Raw genomic sequence first — 22,332 nt, 5'->3', positions numbered from 1 at the left:
TGTCGATTAAAAATTTCCTGCCTGACGCACCATTTGTTATAAAAAGGCGTCAAGATGCAGGAAGATAGGAGGTAGCATCTACTGCCACTTTCCGCTCTGATTTCTACATCCACATCTACATCCATACTCCACAAGGCACTTGACGGTGTGTGGCGGAGGGTACCTTGAGTACTTCTATCAGTTCTCCCTTACATTCCAGTCTCATATTGTTCATGGAAAGGAGGATTGTCGGTATGCCTCTCTGTGGGCTCTAATCTCTCTGATTTTATCCTCATGGTCTCTTTGCGAGATATACGTAGGAGGGAGCAATATACTGCTTGACTCTTCAGTGAAGGTATGTTCTCAAAACTTCAACAAAAGCCTGTACCAAGCCACTGAGCATCTCTCCTGCAGAGTCTTCCACTGGAGTTTATCTATCATCTTTGTAACGCTTTCGCGATTACTAAATGATTCTGTAATGAATCGCACTGCTCTCTGTTCCATCTTCTCTATCTCTTCTATCAACCCTATCTGGTACGGATCCCCCACTGCTGAGCAGTATTCAAGCAGTGGTTGAACAAGCGTTTGGAGAAAGAACATGGGCTAATTCATTTACGTGCTTGCTCTCCATACCAACTATGATACCAACAAATGGTCTGTCTGTTCCCGGTTGTAGATTGCGATGCGAAACGACTTCCATGTCGTCATCGGCTACATCTTCTCTGATTGACAATGATGCCATTCGACATTAGTTTCGAGAGCTGTGTGCATAGGAGATTGACCTTGGCAGTTAGTGCATCGTAATCTGCCCAAGACGCCATAGTAGATGCAGCTGCTGCGCTGACAGTTATGTCTACAACACTGACCTGTGTGTTCGGTGTGATCGCTTCCAGTATGCAGTTGGCGAGTTCTGCTACTGTGTCCAGTGACGTCTCGTTCTGCGTGCCGATGGCTGCTTTTACCTGTGGTGGCAGGTGGGAACTCCACAGGGTATGCAGAATGCTATCCGGAATCATGCCAGGGTCCACCTTGCTGTGGAGATGGCGCAGGAACAGTAAAGGTTTCCTGTCACCAATTTCTTCTTGCGTCAATACTTGCCGAATTCTATCTTCTTGAGAAATGGCTAAGCATCATATCAGTTCAGTCTTTAACCGTTCATATGCATCCTCTGTTGGAGGAGCTGTTATGATATCCTGAACTTCAGCTGCGTAACGATGATCGAGTTGGCTTACTACGAGGGGAAACTTAGTTGTTTCTGCAGTTATTCCCGCATACGTGAAACTCGCTTCCACCTGTGTGAACCACAGCGTAGGGTTGTGTGGCCAAAAGGGTGATAAGCGAACCGCTAGTCTTGACACTGCTGGCGTGTCCATATCCGTATCTGCTGTTTGTTTTGCAGTCGGGGTCACCAATGTTGTGTAAGTAGGTGTGTATCCACGCAAACACAGTTAGAAATTGGAAACTAATGGAGTGTGAACTCAAGTATCTTTTTTTTATTTCTTTCATATATAACAGGTTGTCAAGTAAGAGAATACATAAAAGAGAATCGACAACAAAGAGAAAAAAGGTAGGTTTGAGAATCACAGTCAACAGCTCTCTTCTCTGTGACTCCCATGCGAACTGTGGAGAATAATCTCTGTGGTTGGCGCAAATTTTATGCGTCGGCTGCAATCGATGTGTGTGGTAGTCACCACAGAGGCATTCAGTCATTCACTCTTACTGCACTCCATACATGAACTGAATAGGAAGAATGCCTAATAACTGGTACAGTGGAAAGTAGCCTCTGCCATGCACCTCGCAGTGATTTGCGGATTGTAGATGTAATGCCTTGAGTAGATGTCATGAGGCATTGTATCTTGTGATGTGCAACTTACCCAGACTACATTCGTGCAGTATTCCATACTGAGAGTACTTCATGACTTCCGACTTTAACTGTAGGTTCTAACCTTCTCCAAATTTTTTCTTGCACATATCTGTCAGATATTTAGATCTTAAAATAGGTAGAAACTTCTGATTGCTTTAGAAATAATTTAAAAATGTGAGAGTTTCATTCCTTAAGGAACTGGAGGTTTGCTGTTTAGTGTCAAAGTGCTATGGCTACTTGTCTTGGCTGAGGTTTGTTCTATGGATTATACTAGGACATCTGTCATAATATTTTTATCTGCTTGAGCCTTAATACAATGTTGCATGGGAATTATATTAACAATTTAAGCTAGATTTTAGCAAACACTTTAGCCACCATATTGCTTGTCTTCTAATCCGATAATATGCCTTTGAAGTTAGCAAAGCCTGACACAAACAGATTACATTCCTGCTTTTCTGTCAATCAGCTTTTTGATTATCCATGACTTTCATTGTATACTGCGCAAAATTAGTACAGTTTTTACACAGTCAAGATGACAAGACTCTTATTTTTTTGTTATCAGATGTAAGTTTTTGTTTAAATACACAACATAGTGATTTGAGCACACATTTCTATTAATAGTTGTAAGGATGATTTCAGTCTTATCTGAACCATATTTTATAGGTACAGAGAAACATATTATGATTCTTGTCCTTTTGAACCTTTCCCATTTTCTCAATCTATGTTATAGCTAGCTCAGCAGTTTATGTGATGTATTAAATTAAATTTTTGTTTAAGCTATTGTTGTTGAATTTAGAATATTTCTGTTTACAGTTATTGTGCCTATGGAATAATCATGTGCTGACTCAGAATTATCTAGTGTATCAGTGGACTATTCATACTGAACTCCTTCCTCCTTAGTAGAGTAATAATCTAATTGTTGTATGCTGACATTATGAAGCTCTCGTGGTACTTTGATGTGTTGACTTGCTGTTTAGTGTGATTATCCATATATAGGGTGATTATAATCAAAGTTAAACTTTCAAATCATTGTAGAAATAACACCACTGGTATGAATGACATCAAACTGCAATGGAATATTATCAGAGATGGGGAAAACCTATGGCAGAAGAAAAATAAATAGTTACAAAATGTAGCAATAGCACTGCAAGCATCATAATTTAATAGTGTTCAACCACAAAACAGAAATGAATTGTACAACAATGCTTAAGGTGTGTGTTTCATATTAAACAAACTGTGCTACTCAGTGTACATGGGTGTAAAGGTGTGATACCATTAGTAATGTAAGCCCACCAACCACAACAGGTTCATAACACATTGAATGACAAAATTTGATTTTTAATTGTCCCGAGGCCAAAAACCACATAAAAAGAATCAATCAAGATCAAATCAGATCAGATTATTAATTTCTGTGTCATTGGCTCAAAATATGTTCAATATCCTGCCCACTGTTTTTCGCACCAAGTTTAAGTCGAGAAACAGCACGTTCCACAACTGATCGAAGTGTTTCTGGGGTCATGTTCAGAATATTTTGCACAATACATGACCTCAGTGCAGTTAAGTTTGCAATCAGAACACTGAACACAACGTCCCTGAGGTAGCCCCACAGCCAGAAGTAACATGGATTAAGATCAAATGATCAGGATGGCCAAGATGTAGGGAAATGGTGGCTGATTATTCTAGCTTTTCCAAAATGACGCTTCAGCAACTGCTTAACTGGATTTGCAATGTGTGGAGGTGTGCCATCTTGCATAAAAATAATCCCAACCACACATACAATCTGTTGGAGAGCTGGAATGATGTGGTTGTGCAAAAGAGACTGACAGCACTTAGTAGTGGTGGTACAAGTAACAGGATCAAAAGTATTTCTCTTTGTAAATGATGCTGTAGCCCCACACCACACAATGACCTTTTTAGGATGAAGGGGAATTGGTTGATTTGAGTGTGGATTTTCCTTTGCCCATATTTGAGAGTTCTGGGTATTGACATATCCTGTCAGATGGAAGTGTGCTTGATCTGTCTACAAAATCTTCCACAGACCATCTCAGTTGGTACCATATTCAAAGGTCTGTCATCCTAGACCTCATTTTTATGTTGGTGTCTACTACTGGGAGAATGACAACTGTTTGTCACTGAAGATTGTTCTGCATTCCTGCAAGCAGGAATATGAAGAGTTTCAACCAGATGTATACCTGCTCTCCTTCACTTGGGGAAAAGATGTCAGCTGCCTATAGGGCAACTTCCTTCCATAACAGTGTGATAGAAATGTGACAGATAAGAAGCTCTACCTTCCAAGTAGCGTGCTTGATGCAGTACTGTATGTGAATCAGCTTTGCTAACATGCCCTTCAGCATTATAATAGCCAGGGTAATGAATAAAAGTTTGGGTGCCTATCTACACACATGCATTCTCTGGCACTCTTCAACAGAGTAGTTACTCACGGCACATTATTAAGTATTAATGTACTACTGCTCTAGACTTACTAGAAAGCAGACAGCTTACAAGAAATACAGTGCAAGATACCAGCAGTTGCCTGGCACCTCAAATGTGTAAGTTGTTTCCCAGTTTTTTATGAGGAGTCAGCGAGTAATGTTAGTTTGAATACTCTATACTCATAGCCAGAGAGAGAGAGAGAGAGAGAGAGAGAGAGAGAGAGAGAGAGAGAGAGAGAGAGAGAGAGAGAGACAGAGAGACAGAGAGAGCTACTCTGTGTCTAAATTAGCTTGTAAAATTTCATGCTGAAGATGTAAGCACTTGAACTAATATTGTTAAAGGCCACGAATCCAAGTAATCTGATTCCTTAAAGAATCAAACATGCTTGCATAAAACAGTGTCAATAGTCTGATTACTTTAAAAATGAATTATTGTGTTAAATGTTTGACTTCAAGTAGCTGGTGCCCATTGCCACACTGCAGTCCACTTACCTTGGGTTGGAAACCACTGCTCTGCACTGTTCACAACTGCACGTACATCATTAGCCTAAATCAGAGAGAGTAATGGATATAGGTCAGTATTTATTGTATGCCCAAACAGTATTCCATCAATACTACCTAATGACTAACCTGGTTCATGATACCCAGCACCAGATGCATGGTGGCTATATAACAGCTTCCAGGGGTAACAAGAATTTGAATTTCAACATTTCATATATATTTTTATATTCAGTCAATAATTAAATACCTGTTTTGATCTACTCATTAACAGGTATAATGTTAGGTCAAAGGGTTAGCACAGTTTGACTGTAATGTGGACATGATGGTGTTTTCAGTCAGTGTAGCTTATGATTCGCAAATTACACAGACTATATTAATGCAGTGTATCATACTGAGAAAACTTGGTGACTTCAAACATAAGTTCAAACGTTAACTAATTTTTTTCTTTTTTACCTGTGATTCAGATATTTAACACATTTAAACTGCTGCAAACATCTGATTGCTTTACAAATAATTTAAAAACTTGAGTGTTTGGTTCCTTAAGATATCATAGGTTCACTGTTTAATGTTGATTTGCTATTACTGCTTCTCCAGATGGAGCGTTCTTCTGTGGTTTATATTTTGCCTCCTTTCAATGTATTTTAAACATGCACTTGAGTTGTAATACATTTAGTCCCTTGAGAATTACATTACCAATTTAAGCTATGTTTTAGCACACACTTTGGCCACCATATTACTTGTCTTCTAATCCCATCATATGCCTTTGAAGTTAACAAGGGCCAACAAAATTAAATAACATTCCTGATTTTGTGAATTTCAGACTTCTGACCACTCATGGCTTTTATTGTATACAGTATAAACATTTGTTCTATCTTTACACAGTCATGTAGTGTTAAGACTCCTGTTCTTTTGTTATATCGTATGACAGTTTTTACTTGATTACTCAACATTGTGGTTTGAGTGTAGATTTGTATTAATAATTGTAATGATGGGTTCAGTGTAGTCTGAACGTGATGTGAAAGTACAAAAAAACATATTACTCCTCTTGTGCTTTCAAAGCTTTCACAGTCCTTAACTCTCTATGAGTACTTCCTCACCAATTGATGGGCATTATGTACTGTATTTTGCTCTAAATGTTTTTTCCACTATTATAGTTAAATTGTGAATATTTCTCTTTCCATTTATTTGTTGTGCATATGAAAATATAATATGCAGATACCTGGAGTGCCAGTGGTCTACTCATATTGATCTCCCTGCCCCTTAAGTGAAGTAGTAATCCAGGTGTGTGATTACATTATGAAGCTCTAAAGTTATTGTGGTGTGTTGTCTTGCGATATATTTTTCAATATGCTTCTGAATGATGCATTATTTAATATGAATGTTTAAAGACTCTTGTATTGCAGTCTCATCTTAGTGTTATAAACTTCAGAAATATAGGACATAAATGTGTTACTAAATTCCTTGATGATTTCATTACATCGAACTCAAGTAGGCTTACTGATGGAGCTCCTGATGACATTTACTTAAATTGCAGTTTGTTGCACTGTTTCCTTTATTACATTTGTGTGTAATATACACATGCACTCTGAACAAACAGTTTGGTCATTAAGTAAATATTTCAAGAATTTAAAAAGTACATTCATTGAAACTGACCATTTACTGTCACTCTTGTTCTAGAACTACATTTATGTAATATTAGAGGATACAGTTTGCATGTTGCTATCCACATATATGCTCATATCTGTATGATCTTCTGTGTATTACCTTGTTGGCTTCTTAAATGAAACATATGTACCTGACAGACAATGTATAGTGTTTAGCTCCGGAAATGTCGGATTGTGTTCTTTACATTTTGATTTCCACAGTTTTTCTTCATACGTGGAGAAATGTATGATGGCTGATAAAAAAAAAATTCTGCAAATATTACAAGAACCCTTCCAATGTTATATACTATTTCATTGTTACATTGAGTTTTCTTCAGTTTTGTCAATTATATGGAACTGTTAAGATGGTCAATGACAGAAACCAGCTGTAATAAGTTTCAGAAAGTAGCTGTGTCATGCATTTCTCAAAGACAGTACTTGCTTAATAATTTTAGGCAGAGCCTCTGTGTACTTCAGTGTCTTTGTATGAAGGCACACACACACACACACACACACACACACACACACACACACACACACACACACACACACACACACACACACACATGTATCTGTTATACCATTTGATCATTATCTATCCTGTACCCTGACCACTACAACCACCATGGATGGGTCCCTTAGACTGTGGGCTTGTATTTCCTTTCTTACTGTCTCCCAATGTACCATCATCTCCTGAGGAAATGACTGCTACAAAAGCTGTAGTTTTCAGAGTTAACGTTTTCATTTGATACATAAATTCTTTGTATGAATTTTTATGTTAGTATATACTCTGTTACAGTTTTTCTGTGTATTTGACAGTTTGTGTAAAATTCGATAATTATTTCATGTTTATTTACTTTTCAATAACTTGCACTAATTTTCACATAAATTCTCCAAAGTACTTCATAAAAATTGAATCTGTGGTGTGTTTGAGTACTCGTATCGATTCCACAGTAGATTATTTTTCCTCTGTTCAGAGAAGTTTTTAGATGTTCATATTACATTATGTAATCATCATTACCTTTTTCTGTTATCAGAGTCATTGGAATATGCTCTCTTTGAAAGGAAACAAAAGTTTTTTATGTTAGTGATGCTCTTCTCTAGCATTCTAATAAAGTGAGCTTTAAAAATACTTCTCTGTATTCAAAATAATTTTGTAAATGGTAGATAATGAAATTATTGGCCTACAGTTGAGTTGCTACAAAATCTTATTTTTTTATATTCTGACCAGATCAAGCATCATTCATTATTATTGGTTCAAATATTACCGGCCTTTATTTAATAAAGTTTCTGTTTATAGCTATGATATTTGTGCATGTAACTGTGATTGTGTAAAAGCACATAAATTCCATTGTGGAATAAAAGATAACATGTGACCAGTGAGTGTATGTTGTAAATTTATGTTTAATGAGTAACAGTGCTGTTACTCATTCATGAAATTTGGCTATCCATGAGAATATCTAATGCCTCATACAATTTTCTTTTTGTCATATGGTCCTTGACAATCTTTGAAAATGCCACCACTTGACTGACAGCTATTAAGCTGTTAACTAAGTATGACATTTCTTCCACTTATTTGTCAGACTACTGTACTATCACCTTTCCTCTCGGCCTCCCTTGGCCAACTCTTGTTTTTTCGACCCCGATGGTATTAGGTTGCGAGGCCAGAGGGTGTCTTTCATTTTCTTTCTCTAATCATTATGTGGAAGGGGGGTGGAGGGCATGTTCAGGTGTGGTGGAGCAAATGCACAGCACAAAGCGCAGTCTTCAATGCTGTGGGTTATATAAGGCTGTTAATATGACCATGTAAAAATTGTCCTCAAAATCCTGAAAATAATAATCCTCAGATATGAATTACAAGTAAGGGGTGGTGATGTTGGAACAGGTCATAGACCAGTGTTCATATGTTACCAGTCTCACTCAGCTCTGGTTTTGGAACAAAATGTGCCCAGAGTTAGATATGTTTGTCTGCATGAAGTAAGCGGAATGGAGAATGAGCCTACTGCATAAGTATGCGCTCTCGGTAGCATGGTGTAAAACACATCAAATATTAACTGTTGCTGGGCTGGTATGTGTTTCCACTGAAAACCACAATGAGGAATTTTGCCACCATACTACATGGTCAATAATGGAGTGGTGCACAACACTGAAGTGACCTCGATCGCTAGTGATTAAATACAGAAGCGACAGAGCAGGCTCCTGTTCTAAAATACCAGTAACAGTGGGCAACAGGCTGTAGATGACTAACGAAGAATGAAATTTGTGGCTGGCAGATGTGAAGAAGAGACCAAACATGAATATGAGTACACCATGATGTGGAGTAACACTGCTGAAAGTATGAGACACTGTTGTACTTCATCCCAAGGCAATCTCTTTTCAGCACACAGCATCTCAATTGGTACCATATTCAAAGGTCTGTCATCCTAGACCTCACTGATGTCGGCACCAATCCTCATTTTTATATTGGTGTCTACTACTTGGAGAATGACAACTGTTTGTCACTGAAGATTGTTATGCATCCCTGCAAGCAGGAATATGAAGAGTTTCAACCAGATGTATACCTGCTCTCCTTCACTTGGGGAAAAGATGTCAGCTGCCTATAGGGCAACTTCCTTCCATAACAGTGTGACAGAAATGTGACAGATAAGAAGCTCTACCTTCCAAGTAGCGTGCTTGGTGCAGTACTGTATGTTTCTCAGCTTTGTTAACATGCCCTTCAGCATTATAATAGCCAGGGTAATGAATAAAAGTTTGGGTGCCTATCTACACACATGCATTCTCTGGCACTCTTCAACAGAGTAGTTACTCATGGCACATTATTAACTATTAATGGACTACTGCTTTAGACTTACTAGAAAGCAGACAGCTTACAAGAAATACAGTGCAAGATACCAGCAGTTGCCTGGCACCTCAAATGTGTAAGTTGTTTCCCAGTTTTTTATGAGGAGTCAGCGAGTAACGTTAGTTTGAACACTCTATACTCATAGCCAGAGAGAGAGAGAGAGAGAGAGAGAGAGAGAGAGAGAGAGAGAGAGAGAGAGCTACTCTGTGTCTAAATTAGCTTGTAAAATTTCATGCTGAAGATGTAAGCACTTGAAATAATATTGTTACAGGCCACTAATCCAAGTAATTTTTTAATTTCTTAATACTTTTACATATTATGTGAATGAAAATAACAGTGTATCCATTGCAACTTGCATCGCATCATTTTAAAATAGGTCAAATGTGCACCATTAGTTGTGCTCTATTGTCATAACGTCTTTTCAAAATGTAAGTGAAAATGTGGAAGTATTTCACCAATGCAGAAAACATAAGTTGTGTGGTCAAATGCAAGTAATGTTAATAGGCATTATTGTGGCATTGCTCTTGCATTCTGCCAGTATTCCACATGAGGTGTAATTCACCTCCTTAAATGTAACAACTGCATTTTTGTGTGTTGGGTGAAAAACTGTAGCAGATTTAATGCTCTTTAGATCCATACAGTTGGTGAAAATGGAGTTGTAGCTCCAAACCTCATTTGACAATAATAAATAAGTGATCAATTTGTGAATGACAGAATACCAACCAACTCAAGACTAACTACATTTGTTTGTGTTACCGCATGTTCACAAAAATTTTTGTTATGTGATGTCCATAAAGTCGTTCATTCATAACAGTTTGTTGTAAAGTAATAACCTGATTGCATCGTTATCACATCAATATTTTAAATACAAGCAAGTCACTGAAGTGGAGTTTCCATAAATCTCTAATTTCTTCATGTATGTTCTGCACATTATCATTCACATGTTAAAAATGTACCAGTAAACATCTGATCCCTTAAAGAATCAAACACGCTTGCATAAAACAGTGTCAATGGTCTGATTACTTTAAAAATGAATTATTGTGTTAAATGTTTGACTTCAAGTAGCTGGTGCCCATTGCCACACTGCAGTCCACTTACCATGGGTCGGAAACCACTGCTCTGCACTGTTCACAACTGCACGTACATCATTAGCCTAAATCAGAGAGAGTAATGGATATAGGTCAGTATTTATTGTATGCCCAAACAGTATTCCATCAATACTACCTAATGACTAACCTGGTTCATGATACCCAGCACCAGATGCATGGTGGCTATGTAACAGCTTCCAGGGGCAACAAGAATTTGAATTTCAACATTTCATATATATATTTTTATATTCAGTCAATAATTAAATACCTGTTTTGATCTACTCATTAACAGGTATAATGTTAGGTCAAAGGGTTAACACAGTTTGACTGTAATATGGACATGATGGTGTTTTCAGTCAGTGTAGCTCATGATTGGCAAATTACACAGATTATATTAACGCAGTGCTTCATACTGAGAAAACTTGGTGACTTCAAACATAAGTTCAAACGTTATCTAATTTTTTTTTCTTTTTTACCTGTGATTCAGATATTTAACACATTTAAACTGCTGCAAACATCTGATTGCTTTACAAATAATTTAAAAACTTGAGTGTTTGGTTCCTTAAGATATCATAGGTTCACTGTTTAATGTTGATTTGCTGTACCTGCTTCTCCAGACGGAGGGTTCTTCTGTGGTTTATATTTTGCCTCCTTTCAATGTATTTTAAATATGCACTTGAGTTGTAATACATTTAGTCCCTTGAGAATTACATTACCAATTTAAGCTATGTTTTAGCACACACTTTGGCCACCATATTACTTGTCTTCTAATCCCATCATATGCCTTTGAAGTTAACAAGGGCCAACAAAATTAGATTACATTCCTGATTTTGTGAATTTCAGACTTATGACCACTCATGGCTTTTATTGTATACAGTATAAACATTTGTTCTATCTTTACACAGTCATGTAGTGTTAGGACTCCTGTTCTTTTGTTATATCGTATGACAGTTTTTACTTAATTACTCAACATTGTGGTTTGAGTGTAGATTGTGTTAATAATTGTAATGATGGGTTCAGTGTAATCTGAACGTGATGTATAAGTACAGAAAAACATATTACTCCTCTAGTGCTTTCAAAGCTTTCCCAATCCTTCACTCTCTATGAGTACTTCCTCATCAATTGGTGGGCATTATGTACTGTATTTTGCTCTAAATGTTTTGTTTCCATGATTATGCTTGAATTGTGAATATTTCCATTTCCTTTTAGTTTTTGTGCATGTGGAAAAGTAACATGCAGGTACCTAGAGTGCCAGTGGTCTATTCATAATGATCTCCCTGCCCCTTAAGTAAAGTAGTAAACCAAGTGTGTGATTACATTATGAAGCTCTCAGGTTATTTTGATGTGTTGTCTTGCTATTCAATGTGATTTTCCATATACTTCCAGATGATACATTATTTAATATGATTATTTAATCACTCATGTATTGCAATCTCGTCTTAGTGTTATAAACTTCAGAAATATAGTACATAAATGTGTTACTATATTGCTTGATGATTTCATTAAATTGAACTCAAGTGGGCTTAATAATGGAACTCCTCATGACATTTGATACGTATGCCATTTACTTAAATTGCAGTTTGTGCACTGTTTCTTTTATTATACTTGTATGGCATATACACATACAGTATATGCACTCTGAACATACAATTTGATCATGGGGTAAATAGTTTAAAAATTTTGAAGTACATTCATTGAAAATTATCATTTACTGTCACTCTACGCTATCCACATATATGCTCTTTATCTGTATGATCTACTTTGTATTACCTTGTTGGCTTCTTAAAAGAAACATGTGTACCTGACAGACAGTGTATAATCTGAAGCACAGGATATGTATGTTTGCATTCCTTACATTTTGATTGCGACAATTTTTTTTCCTATGTGGAGAAATGTATGACAATTGACAAAATATTTTTCTGCAAATATTAAAAGTATACTTCAACTATAATACACTATTTCATTGCTACATTGCTTTATTTTCAGTTTTGTCAATTATATGGAACTGTGAGGATGGTCAATGACAGAAAGCAGGTGTTATAAGTTTCAGGAAGCAGCCATGTCATGCATTTCTCAAAGACAATAGTTATCTAACAATTTTAGGCAGACTCTCAGCGCACCTTAATGTCTTTGTGTGAAGACTTAAACACAAAAGTATCTTTGTCTACCATCTGATCATTGTGTATGCTCACCATCTCCTCAAGGGGTGACTCAGATTGTGGGCTTGGATTGAGTTCCTCCTCATTTCTTAACTTCTTCTGACATGCCACCCTCTCCTGAGTGAGGAAGGAACTGTTACAGAAACTTCAGATTTTGCAGTTAAATTTTTCATTTGATACATAAATTTCCTTGTATGAAATTTGTATGTTAATACTGTTGCAGACTGACAGTGTGCTGAAGAGTTTGTGTAAAATTAGATAATTTTTCATATTTATTTACTTTTTAATAACACTGGGAAATTCATGTGAACATCAGTGCAAAGTACTTTGTGACAATGGAATTTGTGGTGTGCTTGGAGTACTGACTGTGAAAGAGAAACTCTTTGATATTTGTAATGCATAAGTTTGGTGACACTGACATTTGTAAGATTAATGTCATTGGAATTTGCTCTCCTTTAAAGGAAGCAAATATTTCATATTAATCTTACTGAAATTCTTAAGTTAATGTAACTTTTTCAAGCACTGTAATGAAGACTGTTGTAAAAATGTATCTCTATTGGGCATGCTTTGTTAAATGGTAGATACAAAAATTGTCACACAATTTGCTTGTTAGAAATAACTTACTGTTTATATTATGATGGGATGAAGCAACTTTGTTTCAAGAATAACAGCTAATTTTTTGACTCAGAGAGCTGGCACTGATAGCTAAGTTGTAGCCTGAATGTAGCTTTTGTTGTGTAGATGCACACAACTTCCCATGTGCAATAAAAGATAACCTGTAAGAAGTGTCTGTAATGGTTTTGTTCTAAAAGTTATATTTATTCAGTAACAGTGTCATTACTGTATAAGTAACAACTTGATTCCTTTTCTGTGCACTGATATAAAATTGCAGTTAGACTGCAACTATCATGTACAAAATTTCACAATCCATGGAAATACTCTGTCCTTCATACAACAATGCTCCTTTTTAATCAGGCACTCTCTGACAGTCTTTGAAAATGCCACCACATGACTGACTAAGCTGTTACCTAATTCTGACATTGCTTCCACTTATTTATCAGACTACTATCACCTTTCCTGTCAGCCTCCCTTGGCCAACTCTTGATTTTTCGACCCCAATGGTATTAGGTTGTGAAGCCAGGCGGTGTCTTTCATATTCTTTCTCTAATCATTATGTGGAAGGGGGGAGGAGGGCATGCTCAGGTGTTTTGAAGCCAGCATTCCTTGTAGAGCAATCACATAATACTAAGCCTGGTCCTCCAAGATGCAGGTTATGTGTTTAAGGCTGGTAACATACCCATGTAGATGTCCCCACACACCTGAAAATAATCATCCTCAAATACGAATGCGAAGTAAGAGGCGGTGAGGTCGGAAAGGGTTATTGTGGATGTGTAGAGAGCAGTGTTCGTATGATATCACTCTGATTAAGCTCTGGTTTTGTAACAAAATGTGACCACAGTTGGAGATGTTCTTTGCATGAAGTAAGTGGGATGGAAAAATGAGCCTACTGAATAAGGAAGCACCCTTGGTAGAAGGGTTGATGGGTTTGGATGTGATTCCACTGAAAGGCGTTATGAGGTGTTTTGGAAACACGTAATCTCACATTGCTGCCACTACTACATGGACAATACTGGAGTGGTGTATATCAATGAGGTGACCTCGATGGTTACTGAATAAATACAGATGAGACAGAGCAGACTCCTGTTCTATAATACCAATGACAGTGTGCAGCAGATGAAGAACATAATTGTGGCTGCCAGATCTGAAGAGGAGACCAAAGTGAAAATGATTACACTATGCTGTGATGGAACACTGCCGAAAGTTACTTCTTCCCGAGGCAGTCTCTCTTCAGTGCACGGCCTCTCAAGTAGTACGATGTTTGAAGGTCTCTGTCCTGGACCTCACGGATGTGTGCACTGTTCCTACTGTCCGTGACTATTACTATGAAGACAGTGACTGTTTGTTGCTTATGATCATTCTCCATCTTTGCCGTCATATGAAGAGTTCCAGCCAGATGTGGACCTGCAGTACTTCACTTGGGGCAAAGGATGTCAACTGCATGTAGGGCAACAGCCTTCTAGAACATTGGTAGAATTGGCAATTCAAGAGGACTACCTGCCCAACAACATGCTTCACCGGTACTGTACATGTCTCACCTTCCCTGACGGCCATCAGCATTATAGATGCTGAGGTTGTAAATGGCAGTTAGTCCCAAACTACAGGTAGTATATTCTCTGGCACATTTCACTGTAGATGATGTGGCACATCAAGGTATTCTGATGAGTTTTCAGCTGATAGTAATATTTAGTACCAGTGGACTATTATTTACACCTAATCAGAAAGCAGCCAGCTGAAAAGAAATATAGTCAAGATGCAAGCAGCAGCCCACACCTCAACGGGATGTGGTAACGACAGTGACTGTTTAATGGTCAGCAGCTCTTATGTCAGTGAGACACACTTTTCCCCCTCTCCAAACCCCCTTCCCCTCGACCTGTTCTGTTGCTCATATAGCAATAGAAGCAGCAAATGGCAAACAGCACTGAGTATAAAGTCACTCTGTATTTAAATTAGAACGTAAAATTTATGCTCAGTGTGTTAGTACATAAACTGAAATGGCTAGTGTATAGTTCTCCAAATAACCTTTTAATGTCATATTTTATTTCTTCAATTATGTGAATGGAAATAATTGTAAATCGATTATAATCTACATCACATCACTGTAATATTGGTTAAATATGTATTAGTATGTAGTATAGTCATAGACATTTCAAAAATAGTTTCAGAATGTAAGTCTAAATGTGGAACTATTTCAACAATGCACAAGACAGAGGAAGTTCTGTGGTCTGATGTATGTAATGTTAGTAGACATAATTCTCCATCTCTTTTGCACTCTGCCATCATCCCAGCTGATGTTAAATTGAAGGAAGTTAACTATAAAATTGTATCATTAGATGTATGGTGAAAAATTGAAACAAATGTAAGGCTCATTACATTCACACAGTCAGTGAAAATGGAGATGTAGCTCTGAAACTTGTTGTACAATAATTAAAAAATAAATACCTATGAATGACAGAATATTGACTTCATTAATGCTTACTTAATGTTACTATTTCTATTATATTGACAAATATTGTTGTTATGAACAAACAACTTTATGGACATATCATGACAACAGTTTGTTAGAAATTTATAACATGCTTGCATGGTTATCATGTAGATATCTTGAATACAAACAGGTTAATGCAGTGGATTTCCAAATGTGTCTAATTTACTTGTGGAAATTTTGTAGCACATGGATGACAAGGTACAAATGTACCAGTAAACTACAGATCCATTAAAAAATCAAACTCTCATGTGTGAAGCAACTTTAATAGTCCAATTACTTTAAAATGAGTTTGATTACTTCACAGTGAGTTAGTGTGTTAAATATTTGACTTCAAGTACAACAGCAAACCTTACCTAAACTTTTTCCACTTATGTGCTAAAAGTTAATTGGATTCCATTCTCAAATACTGGATAAACAAACCCCAGGTACCAGCATGCTGTCAGTTACACTTCTTAAAGACAAGTTCACAGTGCCTAAATCTAATACTTGTTTCTTTCTGTTTTAAACTTATAATATATTTCCTAATGTGCAGTTTCAGATTATTAGGGCATTTTAAATTTTCAGAGTTGGTCAGTCATTATGTGGAATAACAAAACTAAAAACTGACTAATTCCAGGGGCAGTGTTTTTAAAGTGCTCCAAAAGGTCTTTGTTAGTACAGTAATATTTATTCTGAATGCCAAGTCTACCATTACTGGTATTAAAATAATCCTCTCATTTGGGATTCTACACTTCTACACAGTTGCTACTGCACTGTGTCTCAATAATGGTATACATGCGGCTAAAGATCAATGTGATACAGTACACTACATCCCACAGTTGGATGTATTTTACATTTGGAGCCCAGTGCTATCTTACATAATCAGCACACTGACATAGGGTGGTCAGATGAAGAACTTTCAGTGAGAGGTGTAAGGATGTTACACAAACTTCTTAGATTCTAGTATTTTATTATTTTCAATATTGCTCTACATTCAGCTTTCAAATGTTCATGTTTATATTTTGTGTTCAACAAACCTTCAGATTCTCCTTTCCTGGATATGAATTGAATTGTCTGCTTGTGTGCAAAGTTTAGAAGTTACCTCAATCTGTCTACTGTAGGGAGAGAAATTAATTCCTATTTGCAGTATGCAATAACTGTAAATCATCATCTGCGTCATTGTGTATAGTTTATAGTGGTTGTTGTAATTCAGTGAGCAGCTCATCAAATTTGTCAATCTGATTGAAGGACACCTGGAATATTTGTATTGACTTGAGTTGGCCCACCAGTAAATCCTGCAACTTCTCATTTGCTGAATTCAGAGCTTCTGGAAAGGAGTGTTTTTCACTGCTGCATCAGTCGTGGTGGGATGTGATTACTGAGAAAAGTGAATGTGTGTTGTGACATAACTTCTGCACTCACTGGCTTTTTCCTTTTTTTCTTGTCTTCCAGAGAATAGTGATCTGACTGGAAAGTGATTTCTTTGGGTTTACTAAACTTGAACCCAAAATTCACCATCACATGTGATATTACTTCCATGTTATAAATTAATGACACAAGCTAGTGAAGATGCCCATTTTGAAAACGCCGAAATTCACTTTCTCTCCATTTTGTTTCAAGCTGTGTACAATTGCATGTTACATTCGTACAATCATTCATACTAATGATAATGTGCATGGCTCAAACTTTTGGAATAGAGAGTGTGATGTTTACTGAAGACCACTATTCTACAAGCTGAGATCACTTTCATTCTCAGTTACTCAAACACAGTTTGTGGGTGAGAACAGAAAAATTATTGCAAAGTAAACAAAACTTGATAAGCAGTTAAGTAAATAGGACATTCTTAAAATTTGTAATCATAGCACCAAAAAAGATGACAAAATCTGATTAAAACTTCCATTCACTTCCTTATTCACTTTCCTGAGGAAAGTGAGAAAAACTGCTCTCTTCAATTGTCACAAGTAAAACACCACCCAGTTCACTCTGTAATGCAAATAGTTCCTGAGGAAAAGATACTTAACGCTGTGAGAACTTGAATTTGCTAAAAATTGATGCCCAAAACAGACAGTAGTTTTTAATGTCAAACAAAACAGGGTTTCAGATCTCTCTTAAGTGATACCCCTAATGTCCATTATAAACAGAATTACAGGGGTATCCTTCAGGTAGGGTGTGGAACCCTGTTCTGTTTGGTTTTTAATAAGTGTTTGGTATTTGATTTCTGCAAGTTTTCACTGCCGGTGCACTGTCACGCTTAGCACTGGTGGACAGTTAGAGTGGTGCAAGTGTAGTAGACCTAGATAGTGTACAAAGGAGCTGCTATATGCTTTAATTTCTGTTTGAACGAGTTAGTGTACCGGATTAATCACCTGAAGATGCTGGCCAGGTGAACCTCTTGGCTGACGTTATGTTCTGGCTGGAGCCTGGTTATGAATAATAATGATATAGTTATGCTGGACACGAAAGCAAGATCACATATGAACATAGTTTTATATTACATTGTACACAGCTCCTGAGAGCTCACATACAGATACAATACACAACGTAGTGTTATGCCAAATGCTTTAGTTGTGTATGGAAGCTCTTGATGTATGAATTCCAAAGACACTCTGTTCACGTAATACTTGCATATAAAAGACTGCCACTAGGTTCTTTCATGTGAGATATTCTTAACACCGCAATCAACATACTTAGTTCCAAAATGCTGATTTCTTGGGCTGTATGAACTAGAGGATTGTTTAGACCTTTGCAGCTGCAGAAGTGGTTCAGTGTCATGTTGTGTATTTGTCCAGTGCCACCTCAGGTCAGTGAATAAATCACCGAGAGAATTAGCTCATTTCCATGATTATGAAATCCTCATCACTGAAAATATACAAATACTGCTCAATGTCATATGATAATCAGAAACTGTGCAACAATGAAGATTTCCCCACAAACTCCATAGATAACTACTCCAGAGTAGTTGTGCACATCAGATGGAAACTTGATACCCTCCAGTGAATGTGAGGTATGAGTGAAGGTTGGCAAGATGTGTCACCTGTTAACGTTATTTGTCTGATATGGTAATTAGCTATCTCTTGCCAGAAGGAGCTGCATTTCCTATAATTGTCATGATGGTATTGCTTTTACTTGGCAGGAAAGACCCAAGGAGTTTCAGACAGTTAAAGGGTGCCCACAACACTTAATGCATGCAAGATTACTGCACAACTTTTACAACCTTGGAAGATGCCCCAGCTATAGGAAGCAATGGTTAGGCACAAAAGCTCTCCTTCAGTAGTAGACCTCTGTTTTCATATGAAGCAGTGTCTGTAACTAAAAGACATGGCCTATATTTAAGGCACTGTGCTACAGTAACTGGGAAAACTCAGTAATCATTAACTCTTTGTCTTCCTACTGACAGGCTTTTTCCATTTTGACTGCACAGTGCACTGTATATCCCCTGTATTGCTATGTGACCTGGAGCTATGGTAACTCTGCTAACAGAAGGGTCTGTAGTGACTGCAGCATGGGAGTTCAGGCTCCAGGTTATATTTCTGGTGCTGCAGAGTGGAGACCTGTGTCCGTTACATACACTAACCTGTCTGTATGTAGACAGGTACCCTCCAGAGAGGAGTATCTAGCTTAGTTAGGTAGGGCTATTCCAGCAGAAAGTCTTGCTAACGACTGGAACATCAGAAATTGCAGGGAGTGTTGTGGTGTGACACTGTGATTACATTTCAAATGCATGGCACTAAAGATTCTGTGGCCTGTGACCCTTTCATTTTACTTCTTAGGTTCATTACTCATCTAACCAAATACAAGTGGTGTGACACATATGTTACAACGCAGTGCTGGGTAAGTACAAGTTGACTAGTACCAAAAATTATTTTTGGGGGGGATGCAAAAGTTGCTTAATTGTAGCTTGCCCAGTGCTATTGGTATTTATCAGATAAGATGCAATCCAAAGCTGCTTCTTTCTTCTTGTGAATTTCCATATGGCTTCCAATTAACAATCTTCATTCAGATACCTAATCCGTAATGTTATAGTGCTTCTTTAAAGGCACCCACACTCGATACTTATATCCAGTCTCCATTAATCACTCGTACCTCCATATTTACTACTGGAAAATCCAAATATGTCTTGATGGATTGCAGCACGTATTGCATCATCCATACAACAATATTTTACATGATCTGAGACACCAGAGATCAGACATTGCATACTGTTACATCTGTTAACACATTTTTTTTAGTTCACTGCTTCTGGCATTTGCTACAGGAGAGGACTACTATATCATTGTTCTCATGCAATTTTTGTAAAAACTATTGTGTAACTCTGAGTATCTATCACAAAATTCTTTGCAGTCAACTAAAAGATGAAAATGAGAATTTCATTCCCTAGCAGTGTTCCATACTGTGCATAAATGAGAGATTTTGAGCATAAAGTAAACTATGTCATTGAGACAACATTCTACCACATGAACCATTCAATGATGGATTGGAAGCCATCAAAAAGACAGCACTGCAACCCCCTGTTGGCTGTAGGTAAGACTAGGAGAAGCACTAGGCTGGTATTGGACATGAGGGCAATTAATAAAATAATAATCGTGTGAGAGTCTGAGCAGAAAATTTAGTTCAACAAGTACAGAGGAGCCAAGGATCAAGTACCTCGTTTCCATCAATTTGAGTATGTCGTATCGACAGATAAGTCTAAACAGAGCTCCTGTAAAGTACACTGCTTTTATTTCTGCATGTCATACCTACCCATTTAGAATGACATCAGTTACTCTAAACGTGAGTGTTGGTGTGTTTATAATAACATTACATGATGTGTTAGGCCCAGAATTACTACAAAGAATTACTTTATATGTGGGTGATTTGATGAATGCCACACAAATTTCGGAAGTGCACATGTCATTGGTAGAGAATGTTTTAGAATACTTTCAGCAATATGATGTTAAAGGCAATATGAAAAAAAAATTCTAGAGAGGTGCAGTTAAAAGTATCTTCAGATTTAGCCAATGAACATTGTCATTTTGTTCCAAACCAGTTTTTATATGCAGAACAATTACAAAATTTTGTACGCAGACTGATCCCTTAGATTGGGTCTGAAGTAATCCAGTCTGCTTTTAATAAGATCAAAGATGCACTAGCAAATAAACAGTTGGTGTACCATATGAATGTCCCAGGATTTTTGCTTGACAACTGATGCTTCATTTACCAGGTTGGGAGCTTCTCTCTTCCAAATCAGGGGTTTAGATGGTAGATGAAGTGTCTGTACACTACCCTTTCCTAACGGGCCTACAAAGCCACTGAATATGAAGTTGTCACAATTATGTACCCTTTCAGGGAATTCTACCACTATTTTGTTGATAATTACACCAAAGTATATTGTGGTTGCCAACCTTTAAGCTTACTTCTCAGTTGCAAATTAGTGTATGCAGAAGTGGTTCACTTCAGTAATACAATTTAAAAATAGTTTATGTCATGGAACAGAACAATGTAGTAACTGACACATTACCATGTTTACCTGAAGAAATATCCAGTAACTTTTGCTCTGAGGGATGAAGTTCTAAATATAATGTCTTTCTGGTGCATGATAACACTTATTGTCTGTGTTTCATGTCAGCAGCAATGTGTGTCATCTCCAAGACAGGAATCCTAGGTGGAGAGAAATCAGAATACAATCTGCACTTGACCCACATAAGACACTAGTTAGATACTATGTTCTTCACAATAATGTATTATTTTGTTGTTTTACCCAGTATAACTGGTGTAATTGCATTCCAGAGGACAGCCTGGAGAACCTAATCTTGTACATCCATTAAGCACTGGGGATCCTGAAGTGGTTAAATGTGCTGAGAAAATCAATGGCTATTGCTATTTTCCTTAACTGTAAAAGAGAGTAAAATGGATTATCCACAAACATCTACTCTGTCAAAGTGTGAAACCTCCAAACTATGGCTCTGAAGGTGAGCTCCACCCAGTCTGGGTGGAAGAAGAGATTTAGGTGACATTACCTCATGCTCTAGAGTTTGCTTTCCAGTTACGGTCCTCTGCTGCTGTGCACATTCAAATCACCCACTATACGCACAGGCACTCATATTAAGCTAAAGTTTAGGAGCACTGTGCTGCCACAAAAAGCTGAACACAGGTTGTAAGTCAGCTGGAGTGAGACGTGGGCTGCCAGATTCACTTGAAGGACACAGATCTCTAGTGTGCCTGGTGAACTGGAGATCAGCAACGAAAAGCTACAGTTTATTATCTAGAAAAATGTATTTTAGTATAGAGGTCTAGTAGGTACAGGTAGTACATATACATAATAAAGATGGGATCGCAGGCATGATTGTGGAATGAGGACAGAGTAGCATGTTCTGTTTCCCACAACCTACATGAATGCATTTGAAATGTCAGATGAGGAATCATAATTCAGGTCTTAGATATGGTAGCCAGGTAAGCTTGCAGCTCAGTAATATCACAGACAAAAAATTTAGAGCAGCCAGCTACTAGTCAGACTTGGGACAAACTATATGATACAAGATTTAAAACTTTCATGGCTTTGTTGATATTTTCTATCGTAAGTGGCCACGATTTCTTTTTTATGTATGAAAAGTGGTCAAAACACTTCATCATAAATTTTAGTATTTCTATCAAACAAAGATTTGATAGATTCATCCACATTAGTCCATGTTGATGTAATTCAATAACTGAAGTGAAAAACGTATAAGTAGTTTATCAGATGATAGCGAAAATCAAAAGATCC

The 22,332-nt window shown here is 37.3% G+C and overlaps 1 long non-coding RNA gene across 1 annotated transcript; it reads right to left on the bottom strand.

Moving 5' to 3' along the window:
- Positions 1 to 4,763: 4,763 nt before the first annotated feature.
- LOC126260267 (uncharacterized) lies at positions 4,764 to 21,398 on the bottom strand. The gene is made up of 3 exons (XR_007546638.1): positions 21,331 to 21,398; positions 21,100 to 21,230; positions 4,764 to 4,822 (listed from the first exon to the last, which is right to left on the bottom strand). It is a non-coding gene; the product is annotated as an uncharacterized LOC126260267 (long non-coding RNA).
- Positions 21,399 to 22,332: the final 934 nt, after the last annotated feature.

Source organism: Schistocerca nitens, chromosome 5, assembly GCF_023898315.1.
Source record: "Schistocerca nitens isolate TAMUIC-IGC-003100 chromosome 5, iqSchNite1.1, whole genome shotgun sequence".
NCBI lineage: Eukaryota > Metazoa > Arthropoda > Insecta > Orthoptera > Acrididae > Schistocerca > Schistocerca nitens.
This window is presented reverse-complemented; position numbering and strand designations above follow the sequence as displayed.